This window comes from Dermacentor andersoni, chromosome 8, assembly GCF_023375885.2.
Source record: "Dermacentor andersoni chromosome 8, qqDerAnde1_hic_scaffold, whole genome shotgun sequence".
Classification (NCBI taxonomy): domain Eukaryota; kingdom Metazoa; phylum Arthropoda; class Arachnida; order Ixodida; family Ixodidae; genus Dermacentor; species Dermacentor andersoni.
The window spans coordinates 155647903-155658987 of NC_092821.1; the positions used below are offsets into that span (position 1 = coordinate 155647903).

At 45.2% G+C, this 11085-nt stretch overlaps 1 protein-coding gene across 13 annotated transcripts in view; it reads right to left on the minus strand.

The window, feature by feature from the left end:
* Positions 1 to 7724, minus strand: part of LOC140219912 (uncharacterized) — a 178018-nt gene extending 170294 nt beyond the window's left edge. For 8 of the 13 annotated variants that reach the window (XM_072290086.1, XM_072290087.1, XM_072290083.1 and 5 more), the window contains exon 1: positions 7555 to 7724. The gene's annotated coding sequence lies outside the window, so the exon portion shown is untranslated. Of the gene's footprint in view, positions 1 to 1443; positions 1588 to 7008; positions 7432 to 7554 lie in introns of those variants that run through there. The other 5 variants (XM_072290089.1, XM_072290088.1, XM_072290078.1 and 2 more) reach the window with 4 other exon arrangements.
* Positions 7725 to 11085: the final 3361 nt, after the last annotated feature.

The following is an 11085-nucleotide window of genomic DNA, read 5'->3' on the forward strand; positions in this document are numbered from 1 at the left end:
AAGCAGCAGGGCTGGTAATTGTATAATTTTCTTATTACCAGCCTTTAATAAGCAACTAAGCAGGCAATGTGTGCGCCTGGTGTTCAGCAACTAGGACGCAAGATTTCTCACCCCGCAGCATGTGCCACCTAATCTCGAAGGTCATGCCGAGGAGCTGCGCGTTCTAGGTCACGCATCATTTTAGGCAAACAGTTATGGCAACGCATCTTTGTTCTTTTTCCCCAGTTTTAGCATTAAAATAGGGGCATTTTTTTTAGCGTTTCAGGACAATTTCCCTTGTATTTCAGATGTAGAATTTTGCACGAAGGCTCAGCTTTACCTACAATATCTTAAACTGGGCTTTTTATTGCACGGCTTGAAATTTTGTTGCAGTTCACTTTTATATAGGAAATTTTCTGTGGCCTAAACAAGCTCGAGCTGATCAATAGTGGTCAAACAGGGAATGTCTGGAGCCAACACTTGAACGCATGTCTTCACCAAGACCCCCATCAAAACGCAGCGACATCTCTCGTTTGGACAATGTCGATAACTTTGAAGTCACTCTCTTCCTGTGTATGTCAGTTTTGTTGAGCTGACAGATCCAAAGTATGGATACAAGATACAAGGCATCTCAATATTCACGGAAACTAGTAGCAGACACGCTAGATAATATCAAGTTGCAGAACCCTTACTAATGATGCACGACATTCAAACGCAAAAAAGAAATTGTGGGGTTCTACATGCCAAAACCACCATCTGGTTAGTTATGAGGCATGCCACACTGAGAGCTCCCAACCCCAGTGCAGCTGCCACCACAGCTAGGATTGAACCCTCGAGCTCAGCAGCGCAACACTGTTCTATCGCAGCCGGTTGACAGTCACAGCTGTAGGAATCCTGCAACTATGAATATTTCTTTCTTCCACTCATCTCGCACTCTAATAGCATCTGGAACAGAAGGCTCGCAAAAACTATACTGTGTGGCGCATAACCCTTAGAGGAACGCAAGGTTCATAGCAGCTTCTGCAGAAAAAATTCCAAAGATATTCAAGGACTTATAGGACCCGACAAAGCATTGTCAATTGTTAAGAACTATAATGCTTGACAGCTTCAAAACAAAACACTGCCTTAAACGAGAAACCTCTTTTATTGCAGATGGATGCTCACTAAGCCTTTTCCCAAGCCATTACCTGCCACCACAACGAGATTGCGACCACAAGCACATTAACTGGATTGGATTGACTCTTGGCTTCCAAAAACCACATGGTAGAATGCACGAGTAAAACCTACTAAGCTTAGCTGAAAGCAAACTTGAAAGATCTTAAAAGTGTTCCGTGAAACTTGAGGGCTTGCAAAGCCTTGAATATGACCATTTTAAATTAAAGCATTTCGAGGACCACTAGAAGCCTTGAAGAGGAAAATCAAGTTGAGCTATGTACCACAGTTACCAAGTTCGTTCACAATTACCTTGAAGCCAAAGGTCATTGAAATCTGCTTGCCTAATTTGTACTCCTGTGCAAGCTCACAGGAGGAAGCCAGTGGGACTCAACAGCATTTTGTTTCAATGGTCCTTGAAAGTGTGCATGTGACTAGGTTTGGTAAGTTGAACACCTGCAATAGCAAAACAGCAACTCTCACCAAGCGAGGAAGCTTTATAAGCCAAAAAAGGCTAAAAAATAAGAAGTGTTGGCAATGCCATCCTCAATTGCTCACACCAGCTTGTTGTGATGTCAAGGATTTTGACACCATTTATAAAGTTCATTGTTTATTGAAAACAAATGATTGTATTGCATTCTGAACTAATTATCCAATTTTGCAAGTTCAAGTATGTTTCCTCAACCAAAACAGCTGAATACGAGAAAAAAAAGTTAATGTGACATCACACCTATCCTTAGTGTTAACAGCGCAAAACAGACGGGACACGAGATGAGAAGCCGACATCAAAAGCGCTGACTTTCAACAATGTTTATTTGAAAAGAAACACGGCTTATTGTACCATTTCCCACACGTGTTGCAGTCACGTGATTGCACATCATGTGAAACATGCACTTTTTTTTTTTTTGCACTCAAGATAGTGGTTGTATGTGCAAAAGCTAAAGTTCTTTTTTTGTTAGTAACAAGGACAGCGTGCTAATGCATTGATCCCGAAGTCTGGAAATCTCGGCTGCCTCAATTATCTCCCGAACCAGCTGGTCATTGTGTTTTTTCAGCACTTCACAACATCTGAATTCTGCGGTGCAAAGAAAAAGTGCGCGTTTCACATGATGTGCAATCCCGTGACTGCGACACGTGTGGGCAATGGTATAAGAAGACGTGTTTCTTTTAAAATAAACGTTGTTGAAAGTCAGCGCTTGTGGTGTCGTCTTCTGGTCTCGTGTCCTGCCTACGTTTTGCGCTGTTAACACCAGGATGGAAAACCAACAAGCCCAAGCTGCTATTCTAGTGAATCACACCTATGTACTGGCACTGGAGTTAAGGAGGGACAGGGGTTGTGGCGACCAAAAATCGCGAAAAAAACTCGATTTTTCTTATTGCATTTTTGGAATGTACAGCTATTATTGCATATATATTGTTAATTTCATACCGATAACATCAGTATTTTAGCCGCAGTGACGCCTTATACGACATGTACTAGCTGAATTTCAGGCGGAACTTGCGCTGAAACGGCATATTTTCCGAAACGCGCGCCTGCTCTTCCACGTGTGCTAGTGCGGACATCTTGGTCTCATTTGAAAGAGGCGACTTTTCCCTTCAAATTCCCGCCAGAACGGGGCCCATTCAGCCATTGGCCACTTAAAAAATGCGCGGCAAAAAAGGTACTAGAACGCCCTCCTATTCGTCACTCGGTGCACGTGACTTGAGCTTGCCTCCCGATTGGCGGAACTGCATGGCCATCGTCTGCTCCGCGCTTAGAGCCGCGCACTGAGGTGCGCCATCTTGCCCCAGTGTCAACGCGATATCTGAAACGGAGCGCAAATTTCGAACGCGGCACAAGTTTGGTGCGTAAAAAGTGGGACCGACACTCATCGGAAACTTCAAAAAACGCTGCTCAACACTGCAAAACGCTCAGGACGCCACAACCTCAGCGACCGATGCCGAAATCGTTGATGCAGCAACGGCAGGCCTAACGACCGCATCGGCTGCTGCCGATACTGTGACAAGTCCGCCTGCCGTTGACCCTTCGACCCAGCGCTCGCGTACGGCAAGATACGATCTACCGGCAACCCTCCAAGCGGGAGGAGGAGGAAGCAAAAGCCAAAGCAAAGCTATCGGAGTTGTCTTCCGCTCCAGCGACGGAGAGGAAACGCGAGTGTGGGTGACAGTACCGACGATGCACTTCGCCCGCCTGATGGGACTACGTTTACGATTGTGGATTTGAGTGCCGTGAACACTTTATTAACATTTGCGAACAGCAACATCTGCAGTGGTGCCTTATAAATCGTCCGAGACAAGCGGGAATACGGACTCGCTGTGAAGCTGCGTTTTATGTGGGCAAACTGTGGAGAGATTGCGTCGGTGTAGAGCTCGCCGCGCATCCACAGTGCTGAACGAATGAAACCCTTCGCTGTGAACGTTTTGGCTACGCGTGCCATGCAGGCAACGGAGAACCGACAGACCGCGTTCAATGACGTTTGTCTCGTTGATGGGCATCAGCCGTCGGGCTCTTCACACGAAAACGTGCCAGAGCTACATGAAGACGAAGTTGACGCCAGCGGCCGATCGCGCGGCGCGTAATCTGACGAGCGACTGCGCGCGGTCGGTTCACGAACTTTACGCCGAACTGAACGTGGGTCATACTGGGAACATCGTTGTGTGCAAGGGCAAGGGCCTCAAAGGACATAATGAAAGAACTATGTCTAAATCCGAGCGAGCAAAGTCGCACTCTCATGGCCGAGAAAGATAGGCGTCGAATGACAGCATCAGCCAAGAAGTGCAAAGCATCAGAAAATTTGCGCCAGTCCCTCAAAAAGCGGCGCACCGGGGCTGGGAGTCAGCAGGACTACATGTCTGGTGCCTACTGAGCTGTTACAGCTGTAAATTTGTAAATAAAGTAGGGTTTTGCACGTTTTCTCACTTTTCTCAAAACATGTTTTTGGGTCACTTCACTAGACTGTCGAAGTGATATCTCATGATCTAGAACAGCTGGAGCACTAATTCTTTCTTTAGCAGAAAGCCTAATCTACATATTACAAAGTGCTGAGAGCAGAATTTCAAATTTGTGCATATGTATATTTCCATTTTATGAATTTTCTTTTGGTGTGGTAGCCTTAGGTCAAGGAAAGAATTTTGATCACCTGCAGAATGGCTAATTAACATTTCATTTGAAAACTTTTTGCAGCATTGCAGTTATTGCACGTTATAGTATCTAGCTATGCAATAATATTCACTTTCTGCTGAGCAGTTTTTTTTCCATTGTCTCCGGAAACAATAGAGTGGCAGCACTGTCAGTCTCCTGAACTAATGAACCTACAAGAAAGATTATTGCATATTTGAAATCAGCACGACAAACTAAGTAAGCTTGTATGTTTTCATCAGATTTGGCCATAAGATGCAGGGAAATAATCTCCACAACCCATGTCCCCCCTTAAGGCATTAAAAAAAATTGAAAAGCAGCTTATCAATTAAGACTGGCCTTTTACTCTTTCCAGCAATGTTTTCATTCATTTGGCAGAAGGCTGTACATTACTGGAGAAAATGGATGGCAAATTTAAATTTGTTTATTTGGTCTGGAACGTACTGAACACAACCGAAAGCAAACACTGCCATTGTTCCACTTTCCTCAATCAAGGTACAGCAGCAACATTCGCGATAAAGATGAAAACTAGAAACATGCAGAAGCGCATATTTAGTTTGTGGGAACGTGGGTTTTCATACTTGGCCTTGGCCCTCAAGAAAGACACAGACCGCACTACTCAATGTTTAATTTTTTCCCGCGAAACCAGGCTAGCTCTTGACTGCTGGGCATTCTGAACATGTGCATGAGAGCTTGTACCGTGCCACATACCAAGGGCAGTCCTTCTACTAGCAGCCAGCGAAAGGTGCCCCATAAGTTTAATCTGAGAATCTGACATCGATAGAAGCTGTCCAACAGAGTAATGCTCATTGTACAATTGCAGCACTGATAATAGTTACAAGTCAGCATAGCACTATCAGAAGTGATAAAGACAGCTGTCATTATCAACACTTAGCTTTTACTGTATGCACACACTGCAAATTATGTGCGTCGACTTAAAACGACACATAATACACATCTGCACATAGGTTGCAATCGCTAAGGGTTTGTGCTTGATGCATAAGCAATACATAAACATACACCACTTAGCAACAGGAGTAATTCTCCATGCAGCACTATCTGTAGCAGCATGCACCTGCATACTTTGCGGAGCTGATATCACATGAGTAGCAATGTTACAAAGAAATGTAACATCAGATAATTGGCTGTTCACTATAAAATGTCTGGCTGGCTTTCATCAGTTGTAGCGACAGTCTTTATGTTAACATAAGGTTAGTCCCCAGCTCCCATGATAAATGGAACCTTTTCAGATAACACCATTAAATGCTCCACAAGGATGACAATATTTCAGTTATACCTCTGCAATATTTAAAGGAATAACAAACTGTTAGAGAGCTTGAAAGTTTAATGCACTGCAATGCTTCCCTGTCACATCTTAGCTAGCATTCCCTGCTTTTGTTACAAATTGTATTATTTTAAGTACGAGTTGTTTGTAAAATTTTTGAACAGGTCCCACACCAGCTTACTCATTTATAAATCTATAAATTTGTGTCTTCACACATGTTCTCTATCCAACTTGTGAAAATAAATGAGCTTATCAAACATTACTGTATGTTGCAGTTTCAGTCACACATTTCCAATCTAGAAAAAGAAAATGCAAAATTCTAAGCAATCATACTGTGTGGAATTTGCATGGCCTTCCAACATGTGTCACAAAAATTGCGGTGATGGCTAATAAGCCCAGCTAGCAAACTCACACAAAATTATTCAGCACTTACATCACAGTACCATAGCTGCCATTTACACTTTACTTCAAATAGACCAGTTTTATTGGACTAATGCCCTGGCATTAGACACATATTGAACCAGTTACACTTATGGTAAGATCAAAACACAACACGTCGAGCGTTTCCTGTGCCTTCTGTCCTAGAAGCTTTCCATAAACTCGCACATATTTAATAAGCACAAGAAACTGAAAGCAAACACTGTCATCGTTCCAGTTCCCTCAATCAAGGTACAGCAACAACATTCACGACAATAATATACACCAGAAATATGCAGAAGTGCGCAAACTGACAACCAATCCGAGCAATCGAGCAAACATAACATCAATGCGATACAGCAAAATTTATTTGGACACAAATGTGGCAACATGTTTCTTTTTTTTTCTTAGTAACCAGTTGTCTGTCTCGTGATAAGATTTTGGTGCCTGCGATGTCGCGGCAGTGCGACGCAGGGGACGGAGGCGCACGGAAGTTTTGCAATTTTTGTCTTACCGTGTCCTGCGCGGAAGAATGCATGCACGGTTTTCAAACGGTGCAGCTGATCTTCCTTCCGTATATGGTTTTTAATCCACGTCTTTCTGGGAAAAAACTTCTCTCAACGCATTTGCGCTCCGCTTTGAAAGTTTACGTATCGTTAGGTAACCTATTTTTTTTAAAAAAAAGAAGGAAAGAAAAACGAACATTCCGTAAACCAATGGTGCGGCATTGCCGCTCGAAACGGCGATGAAAAATGTCTGCACCAAGGTCTAAAGTAAGTGGACCTCAATGAAGGGAATCAGCAACTCAACGCCAACAGAGGTGGTCACAAGAAGGCGTCAATTCGCATGCGCATGAGGAGATGAACGCGTTCAAAATCGCACGAGCTCATGTGCAACACGACACCGTTTGCATAGAAGGCTTTCAGCGAGTTGTTCACGTGCCCGTCGGTCGCACCACTGAGCGACTGAAACATTACGAGATAATTCAAAGTGGCAGCTTCAAAATATCGAATCGGCGATCCAAGCATCAACTCACATCGCCTCGGGTCGGGGTGAGTGCGACGATACACCAAGTCAGAACGCCGGCCGACGCAGCTGCTTGAAAGCGCGCGAAGGCGAAACAAGCGACATGCACTCGAGAGGTGCCGGGGCTCGCGGCCTTTCCCTTAAAGCGCGCCTTTCACCAATAGCAGAAGACGTCACCGGCGCGGCCTCATAGAGAGCTTCCATTTCGCGCGGTGACGCTGAACGCGTTTCACCACTGGTAACGTCGTCTAGGTTTAGGCTGCCGTGAAGACGAGCAACGACATCCAAAACTCGCGACCACACCAGGAGAAATCGCACAACGCGTACACAAACGCCAACGTGCCCCAGCAACTTCGTGATCGCAGACCGCAACGCCAGGACCGAAAGCCTAGGAGAAGCAAGTCGCCACTTCTAGGCTTAGCGCATCAACCTAGCGGCCAAGCAGGAAACTTAGGACCGCGCAAGGCGCCACCGCCACGCGCACGCTCAACAAAAACAAAACGTCCACCTCAATCACCGTACTTAGTGAAGCCGCGTATTGAAAAAAAAAACGTACCTCGGCATCACGCAGACCGCACAGTGAACCGGACAGTCCGTTGAACACGCGATTAGCGCATATCACGTAACACCTGGATAAGGGCTTAAAATATTTCATTCAAGAAACTCTCCTAAAGCGCTTAGAGGGCTTAGATACAAAGGACGAAGCGACAACGACTATCCCACAATTCCTCGCGCCACGGTCTCCCGGATGAAGCGTGGCCAATCAGATGTGCCATCCGCGTGGAGTCAAGAAAATGCGCCTACCAATCGAATTTTGCCTGCGTCATCAGCAAGAGCCAATGACGCTACCATCGAACAAGGGCCCGTATATCAATGTGGTCTGGATTTCCGGTTAATGTGTCCTTGTTCCGTTACACGTGTTATTTCTTTTGCGCGGCGCCGTTTCTCCACAAAAGATGAGCGCGTGCGGTTCAGTCAGCATAGACTTACGATCTTGAAATGTTCTGCTAAACTAACTTAAAGCATACTTTGTGACGGACTTCCCTAACCACCCTCTTTACCCCGCGAACGCTGCCGCCGGCCTGAACCTGATAAGGAATGCATATCAACTGACCCGTCTGCTTGATTCACCTGATAAGATAGCGCACAAATGGTTTCGTTGTCCCAACAGTTTTTAATACATTCGGTTCCTAGCCTTATAGCGACAGTCTTCGCTTTAATTCAATAGCACAGCGTTTACGCTAAGGAAGTAACATATAGTGCCCTTGACTCCTAGCGCATTTTCGAACTACGAGGCCCTCAAGTTTTCCAAAATCGCAATACGCGGTTTCCGCCTAAGCAAGATTTGCCTGCTACCATAAAGAGCCAACTTTTGTTGCTACCACCAACAACCGGCGTGGCCCCATGGTAGAGTGTATAAGCGCGACTGGACGAGGACGTAGAAGCAGATACACAGACACAGCGCTTCACTTTCAACTATAGATTTTATTTTCGCACGCATCGATAAACATATACCGTGCGAGCGGAAACATTCACACGGTCGACGCGGCCCCCTTCACAACCGCGCCGACCGCGCTTGAGTCGCCGGAGTCGCTTGCACCGCTTGCACCTCCTACTAAATCACGTGACTGACGCCTACAAGCGAGAGCGCGCATGCGCGGCAGCAGACACAGGCTGCTGGCACTCCATGCTCGTCTGCGCCTCTGCAGTTCTGGCAGCACGCACGCAAAAGGCAATAGAGTAATAACGGTATAACAAAAAATAATCACAAGAAAATAGTAAATACGCAAAACATCCGCAGCCGCTCATACAGCACGCATGCCTGGCAGTGGCGTGGCTATGGTGGCATAGCATGGCCAGGTGGTGGTAACGAAAGAGTTTCTTGCATGAAACTCTATGGAGGTGATGTCTGGCAGGCCCGAGGAAGAATTTTTTTTAGGGGGGGTCAGTTGACTGGAGACGGGAAGGGGGAGGGGAGAAGGGATATCAAGGCAAGTCCCAATATTTATGCAGAAATTTCAAGGTGGGTGGCGGGGGACGTGCCCAGTTGACTCCCCCCACCCTGGCTATACGCCACTGATGCCTGAAAAGCACAAGAGAATCATCATGAAATAAATTTATTTTTTAATATGCGCAAGGCAAAGCGCTCCACGACAGTGCATTCAAAGCCGAATAAAATTTTGTTTTTAGCAGACTGCTAGTGATAGTTCAGGAAATTATAAGAATTCTGCTTATTTTTCTGTTCCTTCTTGTATTGCTGTGTACGAAGTAGGAGAATCGACTCGAATTGGCATGCTAAGCCCATAATCGCGAATATTATTGACGCTGCTTCAGTGAACCACGATACGTGCGGAGCATTCAGCTGGTTTTTAAGATTAGTCCCGTCACACGAAAAAAGGAGTGATTTGAAATGATGAAAAAAAAAGTTAGTGATTGAGCTGTCACTCAAAATAAGCAGATTAATACGTCCAAATATCGCAACATCCGAAGAGGCTGCACAACTTTTTCGTGTGTGTGCTTTTAATTACCACGCAGCAGAATAAACAAGTAAATTCTGAATATATCGCACTACCATAAATGTATAAAGCAGAGTGGCGAAGGGGGCACGACACCCCCCCCCCCCCCCCAAAAAAAAAAATCATTTTTGTTTGTGTGTTTCGGATTAAGCTTCAGCTTTTTAGCTAGACCAGTACAGTGCTCCATTTCTAAACATTAGCAACTTTGGTCTTATATTGAAATCATTAAGCCACGGACGCACGCCTCGTCGAGCGATATATGTTTGACGTCTTTATCAATTTATCACGGGCATGCCAGTGCCTCGAGACGCTTGGCGAGTTTCGATGCGGCCACCTCGACAAGCTCAATCGTTGCAATTAGCAGCGATTGTGTGTGTTCGCAGCGTCTTCTGCACTTCGAAGAGTACAGATTGCTCTGAAATTTACTACAATAAGATTTATATAGCGTAATATACAAAGCCTCAAGAACGTCTGAATCTACAAGCACGAACATCAGACAAATCCATGTGCTTCCCTCCATGGCTTCCCATCTCTCGTATCATTCCTATGGTAGGACAATGACTGCAGCGCCAGAGTTCCCTCTAGACATGGAGGAAGGAACCTCTATAGAGCTTCTATAGAACTTTCGTTTAGCATCTAATTATATTGTAAAGCTGAAGTTTTTTTAGGAAGTGAAAAGTTTACAAAGAAAGGACCGAGAAACAATATGATGTGCTTTCTGTCGCCATCTTTGTTTAAATGAAGAAGCAAACAACTACAAACTGCCACGTTGCTACAAACAACATACCGGTTCATAACCAGTTTGTTCTTTATTCTATGCTCAAACACTGGACAAAGATGAAAAGCCGCCTATGTGTGGTCCCTAGAATATTATATTCTATATATTCTAGGGACCATAGTCTATGTATGGTCACAGCAGGAGACTGCGGTACTAGAGTTATGCGGTACATGCAGTACGGTGTACGGTGTAGTGTGCAGTGTAGCGAAAACGTGCCTATTTACGCGATGACAGCCGGGGGTGCTGGAGCACGCCGCTCTACTGCAGCGCCACCTTTCGCTGCAGCTTGGAGTCTTGATGGCAAGAGGAAAAATCATAGAGTTTCTCAATATACATAGTGAGAAACTCTATTGGAAAAATAATGGTGCAACACAGGGCCTCCGGGATTGGTCATGGTCGTGGAGGTCATGTATGTAGGTACTAGAGTGTGCTAGAATTCGCATAGAGTTTCCTACAAAAATTTGTAGGAGACTCTATGAGAATTAGTACTTCAGAAAAAAGGGGAGGCCCCGCCCCATAGAATTTCTCACTATAACGTAATGTAGTGAGAAACTCTATGCCCCGCCCAGATGACCGAAGCGCGACAGCCGATTGTCTCCGCGACAAAAATAATGTCACTACAAAAATCGTGCTTCTGAAAGGCGCAATTCTCGGTATAAATAAAGACTTTTGTATTTTAATGACCGGTTTAGTAGAGCTCTCATGTGCCACAGCACATGCCGGATCGCGACAGAAATATAACCCCGTGCCTTCCACAACGCTGCCCGTCGTCTGCTCTTTAGCTTCATTGCGC